At 39.7% G+C, this 22,450-nt stretch overlaps 1 long non-coding RNA gene across 1 annotated transcript in view; it reads left to right on the forward strand.

Moving 5' to 3' along the window:
* Nucleotides 1–22,450, forward strand: part of LOC148049575 (uncharacterized) — a 97,245-nt gene that overhangs the window by 61,417 nt on the left and 13,378 nt on the right. Inside the window, exon 3 of the long non-coding RNA XR_015696807.1 lies at nucleotides 7,875–8,145. This is a non-coding gene — a long non-coding RNA (uncharacterized LOC148049575). The remainder of the gene's footprint in view (nucleotides 1–7,874; nucleotides 8,146–22,450) is intronic.

The raw sequence follows: 22,450 nt of genomic DNA on the forward strand, positions 1-22,450 counted from the left end.
GTTGAGGATTTCCTGTATTTATTGGTATTTATTAGTAGTTCTGTGCATTCTTTTGTTTACACTGAATCAGAAGGAAGCATATTCAGTGGGAAAGCACTGGCCACGGAATAGCCATTTTGAGGAATTGGTTCTTGCTGCTCTTCAGTGCAATATCATTTCACAAGGAAGCATCCATAGAGTATTAGTGCCAAGTTAGGATTTCTTAGTTGTCCTCCTTATGCAACATCATATACAGTATCTCACTTTGCAAATGATTTCCAATAAAGCAAGCTGATCAGATAAAGCACCACTGGCCACTTTTGTCCTGCTTCCTTGACAAACCTAGGCCATAATTATAAAGTAGGTTACAAGGAAGGCTCTTACACCAAGTGTCTAATCCAGGTGACTCTGCATGCATCCTACTGCAATGAATGGTTTACTTCCAAGTCAATGTACCTAGGGCAGAGCATTTAAGTTTAGTTGCAATTCAGCCATTGAAGCTTGCTGAAGTTGAAGCAATTCCTATTGTCTTATTAGCACATTTCAAGCAGAGTTAATAATTTTAAAAGTTTCTGAAGATCAAGTACATTTTTAAATAGCATATTGAAAATATTGTCATGACAGCCATTAAGTTTTAGGTTTAAGTTTAGGTTTTATTTGACTTGTATGCCGCCCTATTCCCGGAAGACTCAGGGCGGCTAACAATCAGAAGAGGAGGGGGTACAAAAATAAAAATAGAAAACAGAAATTTAAAATACAACAACAGTCATAACCTCGAAGGGGGCTGGATAGTTCAACAGCCCCAGGCCTGCTGGAACAGCCAGGTCTTAGTTGCTTTGCGGAAGGCCAGAAGGGTGGTAAGGGTCCGGATCTCAATGGGGAGATTGTTCCAGAGGGCCGGAGCAGCCACAGAGAAGACCCTCCCGCGGGGAGTCGCCAGCCGACATTGGCCGGCAGATGGAATTCGGAGGAGGCCTAGTCTGTGGGATCTAATAGGTCTTTGGGAGGTGACTGGCAGGAGGCGGTTTCTCAAGTAACCAGGTCCGATACCATGTAGGGCTTTAAAAGTAATGACTAGCACCTTGAAACGTGTCTGGAGACCAATGGGCAGCCAGTGCAGCTTGCGGAGGATAGGTGTAATGTGGGTGTACTGGGGCTAAAGAATCGTTGCCCCTATCTCGAATGGTATGATTGTTGCATTTTTAAATTATGTATTGCTTTGTGTTATTGTCAAATTGTTTGTATTCCCCTTCCCTTGTTTGAGTTGTGAGCCGCCCTGAGTCCCCTTCGGGGAAAAGGGCAGCATACAAATGAAACAAACAAACAAACAAACAAACAAACCGAGGTGCACCCATAATTGCTCGCGCGGCTGCATTCTGGACAAGCTGAAATCTTCGAACACTCTTCAAGAGCAGCACCATGTAGAACGCATTACAATAGTCCAGTCTTGAGGTGACGAGGGCGTGAGTGACTATCCGAAGGGCCTCCTGGTCCAGATAGGGTCGCAATTGGTGCACCAGGCGAACCTGGGCAAAGGCCCCCCTGGTCACAGCCAACAGATGGTGTTCTAGAGTCAGCTGTAGATCCAGGAGGACTCCCAAATTGCGAACCCTCTCTGAGGGGCATATAATTTCACCCCCCAGGCTGAGAGATGGAATAGCTGGACCATCTTTGGGAGGGAGCATCAATAGCCACTCGGTCTTGTCAGGATTGAGCGCAAGCTTGTTCATTCCCATCCAGACCCTGACAGTCTCCAGGCACTGGCACATCACTTCTACTGCTTCACTGAGTTGGCATGGGGCGGACAGATACAATTGTGTATCGTCCGCATATTGATGATATTTAATCCCGTGCCGGCGTATGATCTCACCCAGCGGCTTCATGTAGATGTTAAATAGGAGGGGGGACAGGACCGAACCAAGCGGCACCCCATAATTGAGGGGCCTAGGGGTCAATCTCTGCCCTCCGACCAACACCGACTGCGACCTGTCCGAGAGGTAGGAGGAGAACCACTGAAGGACGGTGCCTCCCACTCCCACCTCCCGCAACCGTCGCAGAAGGATACCATGGTCGATGGTATCGAAGGCCGCTGAGAGGTCAAGAAGCACAAGGATAGAGGAGTGACCCCTATCCCTGGCTCACCAGAGATCATCGATCAGCGCAACCAAAGCAGTTTCCATGCTGTAGCCAGGCCTGAAACCGGACTGAAAGGAATCCAGATAATCGGTTTCATCCAAGGACCGTTGGAGTTGAAAGGCCACCACTTTCTCAACAACCTTCCCAACAAAGGGGAGGTTGGAGACTGGACGATAGTTACTCAAAATGGCTGGATCCAGAGAAGGTTTCTTCAGGAGGGGTCTCACCACCGCATCCTTTAGGAGGTGCAGGAAGGACCCCTCCCGGAGAGAGGTGTTAACTATCTTCTGGATCCAGCCACGTGTCACTTCCCTGCTGGTCGAGACCAACCAGGAGGGACACGGGTCCAGTATACAGATGGAGGCATTCACCGCTCCCATGGCCTTGTCCACTTCCCCTGGGACGACAAGTTGAAACTCGCTCCATAAAATTCGCTCAAGACCTTCCCCCGGTACCTTGGCTGGTACCGTGCAATTGGAGTCCAGATCTGTCCGAATCCGAGCCATTACTTATCATGAAATTTACTGACTGATCCAGCTGCAGTTCAGTAGAAAACGTGCTAGCTATTTGTTAAGAGGGGTTCAAGACAGAAACAAGGCAATGATATTAGACTTCTTTCTCTTTGCTTTCCAATCCTTCTTTATTCATTACCCAGAACTAGGTCTCCTGTACAAGTCTTGACATTGCATTTCCAAATTCTATGCAATAATTTTAAGTCAAACCTGACCACATTTCTTTAACTTGTCACCTTACCTTGTTTTAAGAGATCTTTGTTGCTCTCCTTACTTCGCCCCACCCTTCCTAGTCTCTGGAATGCATCGCTAGCCACTTCTTTCTCTTCTCTCATTAATGGAAATTATTATTCTGGCATGAGGTCCAGCAGCTGGGTGGATAATTTATTTGTGCTAACTGGAAATTTCTTCAATTGATCTCAGGGTTAGCTTGCCCTAAAATGTTATAGATAGCATGGGTGAGAAATTCAAAGAAATGAAACATTTATAGTGTAGATCCAAGAGGGTGAGGTTTCAGTGGTGTAGACTATAAACAATAAAGTAGCAATACAAGGCTAGGTACAGAACATGAATTGTTGGCAGCATGTCTTCCATTGTCATCACATTTGATGGTGTCATGAATCATTCTTATGTACAAGACAATAAAGGAATGAAACATCTGCAAGGTAATCTGGTCCAATTATAATAAAATAGACCACAGGCTGAATGACAAAGAAGAGGAGATAGACTTCTTGAACAGTAATTCTGTGTTGCACAGTATGAATTATTTAATATTACTGAATTTAAATGTGTAAATGTATTGTTTTCATCAAGGGAGGTGGGAGCACTTGATCTCAGGTGAATTCCTGATCTCAGTGATGGATAACTAAGTGTGATCCTGGGAAATCTACCTAGACTTTGCCAAAGGGTCAGGATGTGCCAAGAGAACAGTGGTAGGTTGCAGGCGGTACACCCTGGTACGGGCGTACTGGAGCCTGCTCATTACAGTACGGTGCTCCGGAGGGCCCACCCGTCCACCCAAGCTCCTTACCTGTCCTTTAAGCCTTTGGCACTTCTGCACATGTGCATGGCTTGTACGGCGCCTGTGAGAAGCTCTGCCAAGCAGCTGGAGCGTCATGGAGGCTTGCGGAGCCATCGCAGGCCGGTATTATGCATGCACGCACCGCGCACATGTGCGTGTGCGCTGCATACATCCATGTGGGTGGTGCCCGTCCTGTTTCAACAATACCGGTTCGAACGGGATCCGGAACCCGCCACTGCAAGAAAAAGGTTCATTTTTTCTGTTATCAGCCATGGTGGCACAGTGGTTAGTGTGTAGTACTGCAGGCTACTTCTACTGACTGTCAGCTGCCTGCAATTTGGCAGTTCAAATCTCACCAGGCTCAAGGTTGACTCAGCCTTCCATCCTTCCAAGGTCGGTAAAAGGAGGACCCAGATTGTTGGGGCCAATATGCTGACTCTGTAAATCGTTTAGAGAGGGCTGTAAAGCACTATAAAGCAGTATAAGTCTAAGTGCTATTGCTATCAATGGGAATTTTGTGAATGAATCAAGACTAGAACAGTAGTTCTAGGTAACTTTCTTATGACTGGAAAAGTTGTCGATGAGTTATTTCTGGATTCAATAACTTACATTAATTGTATTTGGCCCCCAATGCCTCCTGTGTTTTTGCAGCCTCCAGTAGCATATACAATTGCACAGCTGAATTTCAGTTTCCCACCATGATGAAGTGAGAAGAATGTGTACTTTTAAGTTAAAATAACAAGAAAGCTAAAAACAAGAAAATCTCTCCCAAATACCAGAAAAGAGCAGAACCGCTAATCTTTGCCCACATGACTGCAGCCTCACTTTCTATCATCAGCCCACCCACTGTAATTCCCACCTGCCCAAATAAGGCCTTCAAGCACCAAAACATTGTCTCACTCTAAACAAGGATAAGAGGGGACAGTTATTTATGTCAAATTAACGGGAAATGTTCTTTGCTGAGGATTGAGACAGATCTTGGGCTAGTGGGGAGAAATTGCACAAAAGGAAGTTGAGGATGTCACCAGAGACCTTGTTGCTTTTATCTATCTAGATTTTTTTGTTAGCAAAGAATCTTCTCTATCTAGATAAGGGGCTAACAATCTCCGTCTTTTATTGCTACATTATTTTAGAGCTGTGAACTCAAGGGTACTTAATCAAGCATAATATTTTCACCACTGTCTGTATCTACATGGGTGTGAAAACGATCTGCCATTGATTTTTGTAAAAGCACTCTAACATGACATGCCATTCATTTGTGAATTACATTCCGACCATCTCTAATTCCTAGGCCATCTAATGAAATTCCCAAACACCATGCATTCCCGGGAGAAGATTCCACCTCAAATTGCTTCATTTCTGGAACAAGTAAAGTAATAATTGCACTATAAATGTTCTCTCCTCCTAACTTTTTTTGAATTCTGTCTCTTTAGTTTTGTGCCTTGGGTCAGTTCCATGCCATCTACACTAAAATCTGCCTCCCTGTGTCTCTTTCAGTGTAAACCATTAAGGACAGGAGCCTTCATTCAATGTCTGTACATTAACCAATGGGGATGTTCAAAGTCAACACTAGATTATCTTTTGGTTTTCTTCTCACCAGCTCAAGTTCTGAATGGAAATGGGAATTTCACAATAATATAGAATTGACTGTAAATACTCTCATTGGTGACACTGATAATACATTTAGCAACAGTGCTTTGTGCATGAATCTTTTTCCTGCCCCGGTTCCAATTTAAAATGTACAGTGGATGGTTTGGTTAGAGCAGTAACTCAGCTATCAAAAGGATATTTCCATGTTGTAATGATTATATACAGAAGATTTGCTAGTCTCTTTAATTAGACAAAACAACAGTAACTATAAATTACTCCTTAGTTGTCCTAGGCAATTCCCTGTTTTAGTTAACCAGGTTCTTTTATAATATAAGTTCTATTATAAAATAGACATTTGAAAGTAAAGGAATATGAAAATGAAATGCAGATGGGAGCCTCAGAAATAAAATTGGACAGAACCGCCTGATCCAATGCAAATTTGTTAATGAGAAGTAATTCATAAATATTTATTTGCTTTTTAAATTGGTTTTATTTAAGTCATTTTGAGTCAATGTTGACTCTTGCCAACTACTTGGACTATTCCCTGAAGTTAAAAAAATTTGGAAGTGGTTTAACTTTCATATATTTACTTAGCCATTTCTTATTATTTTGGATTATGCCCTGCCGTTTAAAAAAGCTAATGAGGCATTAAGCAATTAATAGGTAAAATCATTTTTTATGAAATTGTTATGGTAGCAACAATATAAAGCATGGATTCACTGGCATCTGGAGGCATTTCTCTGATGGTAAAAACAGAATGATATTGTAAAATTTTCTAGAAATGTGGAAGGGATGTTAAATGCCTCCACCCCAGGAAAAGGCATTTTGTACTTTAGAAAGCATTGCAAGAAAAGGATCCTTCCTTTATGCTTGGCTAGAACATGTCAGGAAATTAGAATGAGAATATAACTTTAAAGGTACCTTAGGTTTTTACTACCCTCAAATTTTGTTGTGCTAATTTTGTAGTCAGGCACAATTTCTTTAATATTTCAAGTAGGCCAGAAAGAAGGAAAATATGGAGCCTACCAGTAAAAAAAACAACTCCTATTTTAAAGAGGTTCAGATGTATAATGCGAACTTACATATGTTTTATGCATAAAAGCAAGATGTCAATACCTGACATCTCCTGACAAAATTTCATCTGGAGAGCTGCTATAAATCAATACATACCAGCCATCAAGCTTCTAATAGGTTTCAGTCTAATTTCAGAGTCCTGAGACTAATTTGAGACTGCAGAAAAAACAGTTATTGCCAACCTGCCTTCCATTGAGGACCTGTACACTACATGAGTCAAAAATAGGCCCGTGAAAGTATTTACAGACCCCACACATCCTGGACATAAATTGTTTCAACTCCTACCCTCAAAACAACCCGAGACAATTAGACACAAGAACAGTTTTTTCCCGAACGCCATCAGTCTGCTAAACAAATAATTCCCTCACCACTGTCAATCCATTCACTAAGGCTGCATTACTATTACTATTAGTCTTTTTATCGTTCCTATCACCCATCTCCCTGCTCCCCCCACTTATGACTGCAGGACTGTAACTTTGTTGCTTGAATCCTTATGATTTATATTGATATTGATTGTTTCCTGATTGCTTATTTGTACCTTATAACTATCATTAAGAGTTGTACCTTATGATTCTTGACGAATGTATACTATATTGCCAAAAGTATTCGCTCACCCATCCAAATAATCAGGTGTTCCAATCACTTCCATGGCCACAGGTGTATAAAACCATGTACCTAGGCATGCAGACTGTTTTTACAAACATTTGTGAAAGAATGAGTCGCTCTCAGGAGCTCAGTGAATTCCAGCATGGAACTGTGATAGGATGCCACCTGTGCAACAAATCCAGTTGTGAAATTTCCTCGCTCCTAAATATCCCACTGTCAACTGTCAGCTGTATTATAAGAACGTGGAAGTGTTTGGGAATGACAGCAACTCGTCCACGAAGTGGTAGGCCACGTAAACTCATCCAACATCAGTGTGTGACCTCACAAATGCTCTTCTGGAAGAATGGTCAAAAATTCCCATGAACACACTCCTAAACCTTATGGACAGCCTTCCCAGAAGAGTTGAAGCTGTTATAGCTACAAAGGGAGGATGATGTCATATTGAACCCTATGGATTAGGAATGGGATGTCACTTACAATAAGTTCATATGCAAGTAAAGGCAGGTGAACGAATACTTTTGGCAATATAGTGTATCTTTTCATGTCTTTTTATGTACGAGAGCATATGCACCAAAGACAAATTCTTTGTGTGTCCAGTCACACTTGCCCAATAAAGAATTATATAATATTCTATTTTCAAAACACATTGAAATTAATTAATTCATGAATCTGGGAAAGTCACTCTCTCTTTCCTATTGCAAATGGTGGAAAAGTGGCTAAAAGTGATTGTTTGAGAACAGTTTTCCCCAAACTTAGCAATTTTAATATCTATGGACTCCAAGTCTCAGAATCCTTTATTTCTAAAGTTGAACTTGAGTTCTTGGAGTTGAATCTACATATCTTCAGGTTGCCAAGTTTGGGAAACTCCATTTTAGAGTGGGAATGAATCCCCCATGCATTTTTTAAAAATTCTGGCTACGTCCACCATTAACTTTAGCCCTTTCTGTCATTGCTAGGTGATGAGTCTCCCAACGAAGAGATTACTCCAGCAGCTCAACACCTTCTTTATCTTGCCGCTTCTTAGCTGACCCAAAGTATCTGGTTGTTGTGACATGTAGGCTGGAGATAAGATTTATGCTGTAAGCTGTAAGCAGCCAGGATGATGGGAAAAACACCCCAAGAAATGTATGATACCGATGTACAGATGATGGCAGGATAAAAAGTTTATTTAAAATCAACAGCAGTAAAATGCTGTGAGGGACATTTGCTGGAGATGAAGCTTTAAAGGTACGTAATATATATCTGGCAAATATGGCAAATCGGTTATAGGCTAGTTTAGAAAATAACAACAAAATAGTGGTAACACACATCAACACACATTTAAAACAGGGGTGGAGAATGATTTTCCCCACGACAACAGCCGTATAAGTTTAAGAAAGAGAGAGTGACAGGCCCCAAGTCCCTCAGTCGTCTTCCATGTTTAAGAGACAAGCAGACTCATGGTCTCTAGTTTCCAATCCAGCACTTTAACCTTTGCACCAATTGAATCGGCTTTCCATTCTGGACTCAAAGCTGAAGTCCACAAGTCTTCACATTAAAGGGCCATCGTTCCTCACTTCTGCTTTAAAGAAAAAGCTGATTGGCTATAAAATTATGTTTTGCTCCATGCAAAATGTCCTAATTAGGACATTGACGAATACGGAGACAAAAATGGCTCCTGCCTCTGGAATGGTGTCTACTAAAGACAGGAAAGGCCCAAGGGAGAGCAAAGTGAGTTGGGATATGAGCCTGCCCATGTTCCCATGACTGCCAAATAATAAACTGGTGCTTATAAGAGATAAGGCTCAGAGTCAGCTGGGGTGGGAGCCTTCTCCTTAGGGAAGAGGATATCTATGTCCTCGTGGGCCGTAGATGAAGAAGGAAAGGTGAGAGATGAGTTGTGTATATTTTGGGACACGGTTTCAAAGACAACTACTGACTGATATGACCTATGGAAATTCTGCCGACTCTGAGATAGGGATTAAGTTCCCAAGATTTGGCTAGGAAAGAAATTGCTGTCTCCAGCTTCAATGCTAGAAAGAGACAATACAGATGGCAGAAGAGGCAGAGGATGAGGGAGGACGATAGCAGAAAAGGGGGAAAAAAACCATCAGCTCCTTGGATTATGCAGAATGATAACAATTGTTCCTCGTGGTCTCCGAGTCTACTCTTGGACATTTCCACCACCATCCCACCCACATTCCAAATAGATGGAAGTAGTCTTCGACTTACAGCAGTTTGTTTAGTGACCTTTCAAAGTTACAGTGGTACTGAAAGATGTGACTTATGACTGTTTATCACAGTTATGGTCTTTGCAACTTCCCCCTGATCATGGGATCAAAATTCAGATGCTTGACAATTGGTTCATCTTCATGTTGTTGCGTCCCAAGGTCCTATGATCACCATTTGTGACCTTCTCTCAAGCAAAGTCAATGGGAAGGCCAGATTGACTTAACAAATGGCTTGCTAACTTATCAAACTGCAGAGATTCATTTAACAGCTGTGGCAGGAAAGGTCATAAAATGGGGCAAAACTGACTCAACACATTTCTTACTTAAAAACAGAAGTTTTGGGATCAATTGGAGTCGTAAGTCAAGTCAATTTTGTACTCTAAATATATATTTATGATGGAATTAAAGTTTCTTTTGTCAAACCCCTTTTTGCTGCACCCAATCAATGTAACTCATTGCAATTCTGGGAACTTTTACAATTCTCTATCCTATTTCCCAGACCTCTCCCTCTGCACAGAGCTGCATTTTTCACAACTGCTTTATGGGATGAAAGGATTGGTCCTGCTGAAAAATTCATTATTTCCAGAGCATTCCCTGACAGTAATTTTAACACATAAACAGTTTTTATTTAATGTTTATGGATTGCATTGTTTGAGCAGTCTCAGTATTGGATGAAAGGCCAGTCACAGGGGCATTTAGAGTAAACCAATCCTCTTCCTTTACCTTTATTGTGTTGGTTTACAATAGCAAGTTGAGTAATGACTGTAAATTGTAAATGCACTGGGTGAGCAGAGAAACGGTAAACAGCTGACATCAAAATCATTTTGGTTAGTGACAACTTAAGGATTTTTTTCCAGATGATTGAATGAACATTATCATGAAAAAACTGGTGCAAATGATTTTTGTACTGTAAATAAATGGGGGGGGGGGAGGATTCCTAACCGTGTATATTTACATTGAAGCTATAATTTAAGCTATGATTTGCTGAGCAAGTCACAGTGTTCAGATTTGCACATAATTTTAAACCCAACTGGGTGTGCCTGCACACATTGCACAAGAAAATAAATAACTCTGTGCCTTGGCATTATGTAAGAGTAAGGACATAGACAGCGAAGTGTATAATAGTCATGAAAAAAGAAATGCTGTGCAGTAGAACTGAAAATGTTGCCACGCTCTCAAAGCTATTATACAAACCCATCAATCATTTAAAATTCTGTTACAATTCTGGAATCCCCACATTAAAAGTTCAGAAAAATACTGCTACAGGCAATATACTATATATTAGAAAATAACTTAGATAGAATTATGGAATCATGGTGCTCAAAGGGACCTCAGAGGCCTAAGGCAAGAGTCTTTAAACCATTCCAGACAAATTGATGCCCAATCTTTTTTGGCTCCTAATCTAATCCTTGCTGGTCTGGGAATTCTGCAGCTGTAAAAATAAAAGGTAAAGGTTCCCCTCACACATATGTGCTAGTCTGAAGACGTCTCTGTGGTCATGTGGCCAGCATGACTAAATGCTGAAGGCGCATGGAACACTGTTACCTTCCCACCAAAGGTGGTTCCTATTTTTCTACTTGCTTTTTTACGTGCTTTTGAACTGCTAGGTTGGCAGAAGCTGGGACAAGTAACGGAGTTCACTTCATTATGCGGCCCTAGGGATTCGAACCACCAAACTGCTGACCTTTCTGATTGACAAGGTAATACACATAGTCAAAATAGCTTTGAAAGGGAATTAGAAAATTTTGAGAGGAAAGGTCTGTGAAAGGTTCTTACATGATCCCTTAAGTTTAAAGAAAATAGGGTTATGGGGGTGCAAAAATAGGAATGAGAAGACTGTCACCATCAGATTCAACTCTCAGAGTCCCTAGAAGCATTTGTAAGCATTTGTGGCTTGCTCAGTTAGAAGGATTTAAATCTGCATGACCTCTCTCTTTTTTTTTTGTAGCTAAGTTAAATTTTCCTATCATTTAGGGAGCATTCACCCAGTGTAATCATAAAGCCACACCTCATTCAAACACTAACCTGGTCTCACCCTCTTAGCTTTTTACGATTGGATAAAACAGATTAAATGTTGCTACCTGGTTAGTCTTACTCTTGAATAAATGTGTATATAAAGTGCAGTCAAAACACATGATAATTTGTGTGTGTGCATTTGCCTTCTTTCATCTATGGCAAGTCATGTCCTCTTGCTTAATGTTCCTACATAGTCTCATGAGACAGAACAAACTATGTGTTAAATAATATAGGTGGGGAAATTTAGTGGTAGGAAAGAACTGAGACCAAGAGACACACCTATGAGAATGACTGGAGCACAGTAATGAAAATGTCTTTATAATGAAAAGATCCCAGGTTCAATCTTTGATGTCTTTAAATGTTCTGTTTCAAGACCTATAAAATCTCTGGCCATTAATGCTGACCATACTAAGCTTCAGGATCAATGGGCAATTCAACATAAGGCAGTTTCATAATCTCCAAATTCTGAGTCATGACCAGCACTGTATTGATGCAAAACATGGAGATCTTAGGATAGGTGATTTCTCCCAAGGGGTGCATCATAGTGTTTGATGTCCCTTTATATCTTGAACATTCTTCACCGTTGCTATATTGGTTGGTAGCTTTCTCATCTCTGCACTTCTATGCCTTTTTGATAATAATTTATTTTCCTAATCTCTGCAACCATTGCAGCCATGATCGGGGCAGGCTGGGCTGGGCTTGGGTGGTAGAGACAAACTTTTGCAAATTGACACATCTTCTGAAACAGTATAGGATAAAAATTCTTAGTCATCCAGGTAGCACTGTTTGCAAAATAAGTCATGGCAAATGGACCTCTTTTCTTTTTGGTTTGAAACGTTTTGTTGCAAATAGAATAGAAAAGAATGGAATGGAGTGGAGTGGAGTGGAGTGGAGTGGAGTAGAGTAGAATAGAGTAGAGTAAGTAGAGTAGAGTAGAGTAGAGTAGAGTAGAGTAGAGTAGAGTAGAGTAGAGTAGAGTAGGGATTTGTCTTTGGTGCATATGCTCTCAGTGTACATAAAAAGACAAGATACATTAATCAAGAATCATGTAGCTTCTTTTCCAAACTTGGCAATATTAAAATTGTGGGATTCTCAAGGTTGACGTTTGAACAACACTATTTAGGAAATGCCTAAAAAGATTATGATAGGGAGTCATGGAAACTAAATGCCTCACATTGTTCTTCCACTTGCATAAACCTGACATTCCATGTTGTCAATGAAGATTCCCAGGCCAGCTAAGAGCTGAATCGTTTACATTCCAGTAGACTCTCTGCCTACTCACCTAATGAGCCTATCCAGATTAGGTGAGAAATGAAACTTCTCTGGAGGATGTATATGGAGTCCTCCTAACCAAAGTGTCCAAACTTGGGAACTTTAAGACTTGTGGACTTCAACTTGTGGGGAATTCTGGGAGTTGAAGTCCACAAGTCTTACAGTTCCCAAGTTTGGACACCCTTGTCCTAACCCATTTGCTCAGTTTGAAGAAGCTACTTGGATAGGCAGGGAAACATTTCAAACGAAAAAGAAAAGAAGTCCAGTTGCCATGTCAAATTCCATGTGGTATACATTCACTTGAAATAAGTCTACTGTCTGACTGCAAGCTTTTTAATACTGCTGTAAATGTTTGAAGTCAGAACTTTCTCTAGCATATTTTTTTCCCTTTTGTTTTGGAGCTTAGTGTTCTCACTGTACCCTAGAAGCTAGAACACTATCTTCTGAAGGCTACATATAATATATTATATACTCCCACACGTTCTTGCCTTTGCTTGTTTTTGTTCTCGAAATGATTCTCATAATTGTAAGGAAAATCTTGGTCTGTAATTGCTGCTTGTAATGATTATTGCCCTGACCCCTGGCTAACTTCCTGAAGTTTCTAGTGTTTTCTCCTTATTTGATGGTTTATTGACTAATAGGGTGAAGTATGAAGTATAGGTTACAATGACACACACAGAAATGATGTATGAGGTTAAATATCTATGAAGATTCTCAGTCATCCAGGCAATGGTTGTTCCAAAGGTGTTTTTCAAAAGATAACTGGACTTTCTTTGTTTTTTCTTTGAAGATGTTTTGCTTCTCATCCAAGAAGCTTCTTCAGTTCTGACTGAATGATGGGGAATGGAAGGATTCAGTCAGTATTGATGAAGTGCCTTGGATAAGAAGCAAAACATCTTCAACGAAAAAAACAAAAAGTCCAGTTGCCTTTTGAAAAGCACCTTTGGGATGGACGAAGTTCTGGATGCTTTCCAAGTGAAGATCAGAGAAAGAATAGTAATAATAATTATAAACAATGGTATTCAATCCCAAAACAACTGGAGCCCTACTTGAACACAATTGGCATTGAGAAATTCACCATCATCAATTGTAAAAGGCAGCTTTAGTCTGAACAGCTTACATCCTGTTACAATACCTCTAACACCATCAAACACCAAAATTTGTCTATCTCACGTCCTTGGGAAGGACTCAGTAGTTGGATAAAAATTGCCAAATGCAATCTGAACATCTGGCTGACTGTAAATCATAATATATATGTACAGTTTGAAAACAGAGAAGTTTGAAAGTAGAGAAATGCAAACTTGCATTTCACCAAATTTAGTTCACTAAATGCTTAAGTTGCTTAATACAACTTCATTTTCTGCTTATAAGAGAATTGCTGCGTTTATTGGTGAAAATAGATGGCTGGATTCACACCTTACCCAAAGTCATGATACGGTTTGTTTATGGTATACTGTGACATATGAATCTAGCCACTGTGGTTTATAAATTATTGTTGAATAGGCTTATCTACAGAGTTTAAAACAATATCTATAACTTAAATGATATCTAAACCTATCTAGAATATCTACACAGCAAAAATGAAACTTCACCTGGACTAGAAGTAGCTCGCCCGTTATCCAGCAATGTTTGCCAAACCCTATCCAATTGCTTCAAAATATTTAATATATGCTTGCTAAACATCCCTTTAATGTGACTTTAAGGCCAATCCAGTTTCTTGCCCTTTCAGATAACTGGGGGATGCCTTCATAGAAGTATTATTTTCAAACAATTGCTATTAAAGGGATGATCCCCCCCTTAATTTGGAGGATGTTTACAGCCATTGTTTTTTTGTAGTCATTGACAGACTTATCCTCCATGAATTTGTCCAAGCAATTGTCAATGCACAGCAAGCAGCCATACAGTAACTTGGGATTCCCAGATGCACTTTCTTAAGAATCTCACATTCACATTACATCGTTGTTTATGTAGCCATCCATTTATAGCTAAAAAGATGGTTGCATAAATAATAGAGAAGCTCAGAACTGTTTCCTGTTACAATTTAGATATTTATTGGCCAACATCCAGTGCTTTTGCTTTAATTAAACTTCCTGAGGCCTCCTTTAGTTGACCAATACAAATACTATTTTGCCTCTCAAACAAAGTAGAAATCTGATAGTATTACTTGAAACAGCTGCCTGTGGGAAAATCATTTGTACCATTTTATTTTTTACCTATTTTTTAAAATGTCTTATTAAGTCATGCAACATTTTTTTTAAAAAAATGTGTGTTTAATTCTCGGTTTCTTGTCTTGCCTTGTAAATTTGGAAATACCTTTTTGACATTGTACATCAGTCATCAATATAGGTATTGTCTGAAATAAAAATAACATTCTAGGTAAAACATTCTTCTTAATTGCAGAAATTCTTTCCAACAATGACAGATGCAGTTTTCCCCAACTCAACATAATATTTTTTAATTTTGTTACATACCTTAACATAATTATTTTGAAACAACATACAATTCTCATTAGTCAAAAAAAACCTTAGATATTTAATCTTTTTTCAATATTAAAGCCAGATTTTTCTCCATTAGATTTTCTTGATCTTGTATGTTCATATTTTACCAACATCTTTCTTTTTGTTTATTGATATTAAAATCTGACAATGGGCCAAAATCCTTCAGATTTTTCATCAAAAACTCAATCCCTTTCAAAGGATCTTGTAAAATCAAGGCTAGGTTATCTATAAAACCTCTCAATTTATCTTTTAAAAAATTAAAAAAAATTAATCCCATTATCTTTTCATCTTGTCTAATGTCCCTGCTTCACGCATTGACAACCAGAATAAAGGATAAAGGAGACAGAGAACAATCTTGTCCCCTTATAGATATTATGTGGTTTAGTTAGGTAACCATTAATCATAATTCAGCTTCTAAGATGTAACTAAGCTACCGTATTTCTGGAGTATAAGACGCACCAAGGTTTTGAAGAGGCAAATTTTTTTAAAAAGTAGGTAGGTAGATAGAGGGAGAGAGAGGGACAGAAAGAAAGAGAAATACAGTAGGTAGGTAGGGAGAGACAGACAGTAGTTAGTTAATTAGTTAGTTAGTTAGTTAGTTAGTTAGTTAGGTAGGGAGGTAGGGAGGTAGGGAGGTAGGGAGGTAGGGAGATAGGGAGGTAGGTAGAGGGATAGAGAGAGAAATACAGTAGATAGGTAGGGAAAGAGAGAGTAGGCTGGTAGGCAGAGGGATAGAGAGATAGAAAGAGAGAGAGAGAAATACAGTAGATAGGTAGGGGGAGAGAGAAAGAAGGTAGGTAGGTAGGTAGGTAGGTAGGTAGGTAGGTAGGTAGATAAAGGGATAGAGAGAGAGAGAGAGAAATAGAGAAATACAGTAGGTAGCTAGGGGGAGAGAGTGTGTGTGTAGGTAGGTAGGTAGAGGGATAGAGAGAGAGAAATAGAGAGAGAGAAAAACAGTAGATAGGTAGGTGTTTCTGCTGGCACAGCACTTGATCAATGTAGTTCTCATCAATCAGTTAAAGAACTTTCCAAAAGGAAAAAAAAAAGTTTTTGCACTCTGCAAACCTCCCCAAAACAGCCCATTTTTTAAAATGCATGAATAGCCTGGGAGTGGGGGACTTGCGGAGGGCTGCTTGGGTGGGGGGCGAAAACAAGCAAAAAAGGTCCATTTTTCGTCAAAAAGATTGCATGCATAGCCTTATGGAGGCTCATAGAGTGCTGCTAGGGGGCAAAAAATGGCCTGTTTTTTTGCTCATTTTTGCCCTCCCCAGCTCCCAGGAGCTCTCTGAAAGCCTCCATAAGGGTATGCATGGCCATTTTGGTGAAGGGCAGGGCTTCTGGAGGGGAAAAATGCTGTATTTGGTGTATAAGATGCACCCAGATTTTCAGCCTCTTTTTTGAAGAAAAAAGGTGCATCTTATACTCCAAAAATACAGTAATAAAATAATCACCAAAGTTCATGTCTTCCAAAACTTTAAACAAGAAAGGACAATTCAAATTATCAAAGGCTTTCTCATTGTCTAAGAAAATTAATATGGCTTGCTTACACTTTTTTAGATAGTCTTTGTATTTGTCTGAAACAATCCTCATATTATTTTTTAATTGTCTTTTAAGTAAAAGTTCACATTGATCACAAGAATGAACTCTTGCAAATCCCTGCAAATTCAAACCTTTTGTCAATCATTTAAACATTTTATAATCATTGTTGAATAAAGAAATTGGTCTATAATTCTCAGTAAAAGTAAAGTCTTGCCCTTCCTTGGGTAATAAAACAAAATTCACCTCTTCCCAGGATTCTGCCATTGCATTTCCATGTAAAATACAATTTATCACTTTATGAACTGTTTGCAGAAGTTGATCTTCAAAGCATTTATAATAAAAACCTGGTAGTCTTTCTGGTCCTGGTGCCTTCCCTATTTTGGTCTTCTTCTTCTTTTTTTCTTTGTAGTTACCAATATCTCCACAATAGTTATAGAATTTGTCTCTGATATTTGTGAAACTTTTAGTGAATTCTGCTTTTTAAGATACTCTTCAATCTTTTTCAAAGAATATCTTCCCCCCTGCATGTGTGTATATACAATACACACAGTACTGTACACACACACACACACACAGAGAGAGAGAGAGAGAGAGAGAGAGAGAGAGAGAGAGAGAGAGAGAGAGAGAGAGAGAGAGAGAGAGAGAGAGAGAGAGAGAGAGAGAGAGAGAGAGAGAGAGGGGAAATACTCACATTACCCATTAATATAAGCCATCCATTTTCCTAGTTTATTTGTAAACTCAAAATTCTTATGTTTTGCATGGTTCAGTATAGTCTACATTTCTCTCACCATTACCATAAGTATTTTTTGTCATAAGATTGTATTCTGATATACAATTTAGATGAATTTTAAAAATTCATCTAAAATAGCCTGCATTTTTTCTTGAGACTTATTATTTCAAATCCTGATAGAATGGAATGGAATGGAATGGAATGGAATGGAATGGAATGGAATAGAATAGAATAGAATAGAATAGAATAGAATAGAATAGAATAGAATTCTTTACTGGCCAAGTGTGATTGGACACACAAGGAATTTGTGCTGAGTTGATTGTGATGGATAAAGTAGCCCCTTGTTACAGGCTTCACTTGTATCCTCAACAATCCTTAAATCAGTGTCTTTATCTAAGTTATCAAAATAATCAATTAATTTTATTTTTCACCACCCATTCCTTCTGTAGTAGCCCTTCATTTAACCTCTATCTAAAAATTGTAGGTTTCCTCTTAAGAATCATATTAACAGAGTTATGGTTAGAAAAAGTGAAAAGATGGAAGGATGAAAGAATAGGTTACTCTGAGAAATAGGAGGTTACTTTTATTTGAAAAAAACATGTTTTAAGATTTGGTTGGTATAATAGACAAATATATCCATTTATTTGGTTTTGAAATTAGCTATATTCTAATTTAGAGCATTATTTCATGTATAAGTTTGATGCCACAAAATTATTGTTAGCTTCTAAGTCTTCTTTTTCTTTGTTGCTACAATAAATTAAAGAAATTGTTCCTTTAATGCAACTTAAAATCATTTTAGGTAGTATCTTAAGAAAACTGCCTTGTCTATAGAATTGGCTGCCAGTCTTAGAATTACACAGTTAGGAGCTATATAGAGGTAAATGAATTTATGTTTGCGCATGCAAAGAGTATCATTAGGCATTTGCTACCTTGACTGATACGTTTAGGATTGTTACACAATAACCAAAACACAATAGATTATGAACCTGAGACTGAAAACCTGGGTCATGCATAAGGATGGTTTGCATTCTTGATGTCCTATTTAAAGAGGCCCTTTGCTATTTCTAACTTAAAACAATTTGAGTTTCCAGGCCATCCTTCTAAAAGTTGCTAACCGCATAGAGCAGACATGTCAAACACATGTCCCGGAGTCCAGGCACATTTACCTAATTGGCTGTGATCAGTAGGCCATGCCCATCCTGCCCTCCCAAGAGCAAACAAAATCCTGATGTTGCCCACATCGGGATTGAGTTTGACACCCAATAATGCTGAAAAATATTCTAAAGTTGGTAAAATATTATGAACTCGATTTGAAAATATGAGAATGAATGATATATTACTCCCCACAGCAAGGAGAAGCTAAGTTGGTTAAAATGATTATTTTATCCAAATAAGAGATTATATTTAATTTTGCCTCTAATTTGATATGGTTTTCGGATTTTGTATTTGCAATGAGAAAAAAATGAAACTTTGATTCTGTTTTTTGTAAACTAAACAGGCTTATCGTTATAGAAATGAGTTGTACATACTGTTGTGTAAAAGTAAAAAGTTGTGGTTGTAATGTTACCTTCGACTGCGCTAAAGAGAGTCAGAAATTGGTGCCTTTTTCTTTTTTTTTCTCCTGTCACACTATACCCCCTCTTTTTCCTTCCTCTCTTCTTACTTTTCCATGTTTTTTTTCTTTGTACTTTATAATTCTATAAACTAATAAAAAAGTTAAATTGTAACCCTTGCTAAACCTGATATAGAGGTTTAGCAAAGTTATATCCTTCTGTCTGCTGCCTAATACTAGAGAATCCATGATGGAAGATATCAAGTAGTAACTGAAGAAGAAGACTTCAGTAACTTTCCTTCTGACACATAGAATTTTAAGGACTCTTTTGATGTTTAACAACTAACTTTCAACTCCACTTTCATGTAAAACTTTTCAAAATCCAAGCCTTGTCATTGTATATAATGATTATAATTATATAATTACACTTATATAATTATAATTATTCTCTCTCTCTCTCTTTCTCTTTCCCTCCCTCTCTCTCTCTCTCTGTTTGTGTGTGTTCTTCACTTATACAGTACTGTGCAAAACTGCAAATGTACCTAGAAGAATTGATGCTGTTTTGAAGGCAAAAGGTATTCATATTAATTTGATTATTTTTAGTTATTTATTTTCTTTACTTTATTTACTTTACTTTCCATTTTGTTAATTGATAAAAATAAACTATTAACACTTCTATTTCCGAAAGAATTCTTAATTTACAGCATTTTTGCAGAACTGCCTAACACTTTGCACAGTACTGTATATACATATACAAATACAATATGCACATATATTGATACAAATTCTTTTTCTCATTTTGAATATTAGTACCTATCTTTCTCTTATATGCAGGGTTTTTTTTAGGCACAGCCTTCATTTACTTTATTCCACCAGATTCCTTTTCATATATCTCATTATCATCACTCCATATGGTTCTATAGAACTCAGGAACGTAAATAATTTCACTCTGTTCCAATAACTTCCATGTTCTCTGACAGCTGTTTTAGCCTTCTCCTTTATAATGAAAACCTTCACCTTCATTTCTCTGCATGTGTTCAATCACTTCCACATCTCAAGATAAGATCAACTCTATTCTTAATACTTCTTTGTTCAATTTCATTTAATGTCCTGCTGCCTACTTCTCTTACATTCCAATTGACAAATCTGCTCTTACCAAATCAGTCCATGGACAACCACTTCCAACATCTATCATCACATTCGTCAATTGATACCTTCAAGTAGGATAAAGAAGGTGTAGTTCAATTTATCCGTCTTAGTCATACCTGTGCTCATGCAGCACTTCCTGCTAGAGATAAAGACAATGCCAGTAAGTTTAGGATATATGTTAATCATAAAACTGAAGCCCAGTTTCAGTTCAAGGATGTTCACATTATTCCAGGCAACCTGTCCTCTCTAAATTAGACATGGTTGCCACCCCACATATCATTGCCTATAGCAGTCATGGCGAACCTTTTCGGCATTTAGTGCCCAAACCAGAACGCATGTTCATGTGTGTAGACTGGAACACCGGAAACCCAAAGACCAGCTGACCACCTCTTTTGCAACCTTTTGACAAGCAAAATCAACAGGGAAGCCAGATTCACTTAACAACCAGGTCACTAACTTATCAATTGTAGTGATTCAGTTAACAACTGTGGTAAGAAAGATGGTAAAAGATGGGGGGGGGAAACTCACTTAACAAATGTTTCCCTTAACTACAGAAGTTTCGGCTCAATTGTGGTCCTAGGTCAAGGACTACCTGTATTAGTTACTTTCAATGCCTTCAGTGAAGGGTTTCCGGCATGGACATATGCGCCAGCCAGCTGGTCTTTGGGTTTCCAGCATGTGCATGTGCGCTGGCCAGCTGGTCTTTGGGTTTCCAGCATGTGCATGTGCGCTGGCCAGCTGGTCTTTGAGTTTCCATTATGTGCATGTGCACTGGCCAGCTGGTCTTTGGGTTTCCAGCATGTGCATGTGCATTGGCCAGCTGGTCTTTGGGTTTCCAGCATGTGCATGTGCACTGGCCAGCTGGTCTTTGGGTTTCCAGCATATTCATGTGCACTGGCCAGTTGGTCTTTGGGTTTCCAGCATGTGCATGTGCGCTGGCCAGCTGGTCTTTGAGTTTCCAGCATGTGCATGTGCACTGGCCAGTTGGTCTTTGGGTTTCCAGCATGTGCATGTGCGCTGGCCAGCTGGTCTTTGAGTTTCCAGCATGTGCATGTGTGCTGGCCAGCTGATCTTTGGGTTTCCAGCATGTACATGTGCGCTGGTCAGCTGGTCTTTGGGTTTCCAGCATGTGCATGTACGCTGGCCAGCTGGTCTTTGTGCACGCCGGAGCATTGGAAAACCAAAGACCGGCTGGCCTGCACATGCATGTCTGTTTTTTGGCCATTTGGGGGCTGTTTTTTTACTGTTTTCATGCTGCTTTCTGGTGCTCTGGTGCTCACAAAAATCAGCTGGCTGGCACATACATGCCAGAAACCAGAAGAACATCTGGTGATGGCGCGGGTGCCCACAGAGAGGGCTCTGCATGCCACCTCTGGCATGCGTGCCAGAGGTTCGCTATCACAGGCCTATAGCGCATCAACTGGAATATACATACAAAAAACTGATACATTCTCAAGGTGCAATAATATAAGGAATAACATAAGGAATAAACACCAAAACAATGGCAAGTAAAAGCAGAAATAAAAATATTAACAGTAAGAGCAGTTTTAAAAGGCCCCAGGAGAATAAAAATGTACTTGTTTGGTGTTGAAAAAATGATTTGTGACTCATGGGAATTACAAGAATTTATAGCTTGGTCCTAAATGGCTACTCATTATACCTCAACAGGATCTTTGAAGAAGATATTAGCATATAAATATGGACACAAGTGATTTTTTATTTTTTATTTTTTTATTTTATTTTATTTTATTAGGATTTATAGGCCGCCCTTTTCCCTGAGGGGACTCAGGGCGGCTTACAATCATAGGGAAGGGGGTGAAATGCAAAAACAAACAATATGTGAATAAAATAAAATGATAAAAACACAACTTGCATTCAACACTGAACACTCGGGCGGGGTGAAATTGGAAACCTATCCCCAGGCCTGTTGGGATAGCCAGGTCTTAAGGGCTGTGCGGAAGGCCTGGACGGTGGTGAGGGTGCGTATCTCGACGGGGAGGTCGTTCTACAGGGTCGGAGCTGCAACAGAAAAGGCTCTCCTCCGTGTAGTCGCCAGTCGGCATTGACTGGCGGATGGAATTCGGAGGAGGCCCAGTCTGTGCGATCTAATCGGTCGAAGGGAGGTAATCGGCAGAAGGCGGTCTCTCAAGTACTCAGATCCACTACCATGGAGTGCTTTGAAGGTGGTCATCAACACCCTGAAGCGCACCCGGAGATCAACAGGTAGCCAGTGCAGCTCGCGGAGGATGGGTGTTATGTGGGCGAACCGCGGTGCGCCCACTATCACTCGCGCGGCCGCATTCTGAACTAACTGCAGTCGCCGGATGCACTTCATGGGCAGCCCCATGTAGAGCACATTGCAGTATTCCAGCCTAGAGATCACAAGGGCTCGAGTGACTGTTGCGAGAGCCTCCCGTTCCAGGTAGGGTCGCAACTGGCGGACCAGGTGAACCTGGGCAAAAGCCCCCCTGGTCACAGCCGACAAATGATGGTCAAAAGTCAGCTGTTGATCCAGGAGGACTCCTAAGTTACGAACCCTATCTGAGGGGTATAGAATTTGACCCCC

Source organism: Thamnophis sirtalis, unplaced genomic scaffold, assembly GCF_051295495.1.
Source record: "Thamnophis sirtalis isolate CommonGarterSnake01/CBP01778 unplaced genomic scaffold, rThaSir2_p1.2 scaffold_1, whole genome shotgun sequence".
Lineage (NCBI taxonomy): Eukaryota > Metazoa > Chordata > Lepidosauria > Squamata > Natricidae > Thamnophis > Thamnophis sirtalis.